We start from the raw sequence: 2,520 nt of genomic DNA on the forward strand, positions 1-2,520 counted from the left end.
CTGAGATGGCCTTGCTGGGATTCCAACCTGCAGTTCACACTCACATTGCAGCAGCGAGCACTCAACCCACTGAGCTATCATATCGGCTATAACAAAATGAGCATTTATTCTGTAGTGGATACCATTAAACTGGTAGCTGAGATTTAACAGTAGACCAGTTAAGTTAATCTGCAGGTCTGGTGCAAAATAGTGAAATCAGGGCACTCACAGGACTTCCCATACTCTGAGCACTTGTTACCTCATACATGCAAACATCCCGAACAGCATACCAGGGAGATGGGAAAGATAGAAACATTACAACAAAGCATTCATTGTGGCACAATGAAGTCAATGGTCACTTGATGTGCTATGGAAGAGGCACACTGCTGTTGACGAGTAACCTCTCTAAAACATAGCAGGAGAACACTCAAGTGCACCTGTATGTGCAGCAGCCAACCCTCTCATTGTGTAATCATGCACACGAGAGCAATGTAATTACATTTCTGTGCCTTGAAGCTATAGAAATAAATGTGACAAAGCAGGTACACATGCATATGCTTGCACCTCGCCTATCCAGTAGGCTGTGCGTTTCAAATTAGAAATGGAAATTATCGACTAAAAACGAGAGAAGCCGAGCGGAAGATGAGCGCAAGATATGATAAGCTAGAGATCCTTCTGGCGGCTGCCATGTTGGCTCCGATGGGGATTCATGAGAACAATGCATCAACAGATCAGTTCCGTCAGTCCTCTGTCTATGTTCTCTTTATGAAGAATTACCTTTAGTGGCATAGTTATTTTGTGATTTGGCATGGGAAATGTATGTGTGCACCCTTTTATCATGCGACTATCATGGCTTAGAACCTATGTAAACAGTTGTAAATGTGATTTTTAATGTGTGTTCTTTTTTTCACACAAAATCGCTTCAGTGAGCTAATGTTGACACTTAAACACCTTTTATTAATTCACCCGCATCAGAATAGAGTATTGCAACTATTAAGTTATTGAATGGCTGAGATGGGTAATGCAACTACGAGCAGAGGAGCCCAGGACATGGTGCACGGTCCACAATGAATCACAACAAAAGGAGCGGCTCCAGGCCCAGGAGCCGCTCCTTTTGTTGCGATCATTGCATTTGCAACAACTGGCGCCACGCTGGTGCTACAACGTCACTGGATGGGTCCAGGGCCAAGGGCACTGCCAGGTCAGCACACCCACGTGATTCATTCATCAAAGAAAGGTAACACTTTCGTTTTACCTTTCTTTAATGAATGTATCCGCTGTGTGTCGTGAGGCATGAGCTGGCTGCTGAGCGGGCTGCAGCCTGCAGCCCGCAGGCAAGCCAGCCAGACCAGAGCACACCCGCCCACTTATAGCAGATGGCGGCACTGGCCCCAGGGGGCCTTGGATTCTGCCTACAAGCCAGTACGGCCCTGCCTCAAACTGAACATGCCCCCACCCAAGCAAACCCTCACAGGCACCCTGTCTTTTCTCTGGCTTGTGGAGGGAATATTGTAATGCGTTCAGGCCCACAGCACCCAGGTATTATGAAGGGAGGTGCCACTTTGCACGCAGCCTGGATCATGATCCGTTTCACCTACATTATACCAACTGCACCTATGGGAGGAGAGGATGTCCCATTTATTTTAATAACTAAAGACCACTGCCGCCCCTGACAATTCTAATTGTTTAAGTGGCTTTTCACCTCAATACAAGTGACTTGGCAACTACCCCCTGCCAACATCTTGCAAAGCGTCTTAGGCATGTTGGAATATAGACCGTAGTGTCTAAGCAGTATTGCCTACTTTACAAGCATGCTTACATTGTAATGTGTCAAGCCCTTAAACATTGTACATTAGGGTATTAAATGACGCTTGCACGCTTTTAGGTTCCCATAGTACTATGCATACTTGTTCATGCATAGTACTATGCATACTTGGTCATGTTTACAGTAGTTTCCATGCTCTTTGTAATGCCATCTTAACACCCGTAAATTAATATGTGACGTGCAGTACCACATGGATATTTTTGTATTATAACGTTCACGTCACTAATGGCACTCGTTCCACCCTAAACTGCCTTTGCGATACTGGTTTCCTGCTTTGTGCGTAGATTTGAATCAGAAAGCGAACACAAAAACGAGTTATTTCGAATTGCATTTAAAACCGGAACCACCAGAAAGCAGAGACTTCATCCACTCTAGAAGATTAGCATGGCCCTGACTGCGCAAGGATGACATGCAAATTTGTGAAACGTTCCATATTTTTGGACACATGCACGGACAGAATTGCCCTTTGCTCTGCCTCTGACAGTATCATTGCTGTTTAAAGCAGGTCGCGAGGGCACGGCACCAGCGCTGACCACGTCGCAAACATCCAGGCTGGGTAAGCGAAGCCTGGCTGCCTATTGCTGCTCCAGCGCGTGTGCGAAGTGGTCAGCAGTGCCGGTGGCCGTGTGCCCTCGCCTGCGGCGTCGCCGCCGGGTCCCTGGCTGCGCTGCGCTGCTGGCTTTCAATAACGTGCAGTGCACCCACACACCTGACAC

General features: G+C 47.0%; 1 pseudogene; it reads left to right on the forward strand.

Moving 5' to 3' along the window:
• Nucleotides 1-2,176: 2,176 nt before the first annotated feature.
• LOC138481867 (U6 spliceosomal RNA) lies at nucleotides 2,177-2,243 on the forward strand (annotated as a pseudogene).
• The last annotated feature ends 277 nt before the right edge of the window (nucleotides 2,244-2,520 follow it).

The sequence above is a fragment of the Ambystoma mexicanum genome, chromosome 5p (assembly GCF_040938575.1).
Source record: "Ambystoma mexicanum isolate Mex_15411 chromosome 5p, UKY_AmexF1_1, whole genome shotgun sequence".
In the NCBI taxonomy this organism is placed as follows: domain Eukaryota; kingdom Metazoa; phylum Chordata; class Amphibia; order Caudata; family Ambystomatidae; genus Ambystoma; species Ambystoma mexicanum.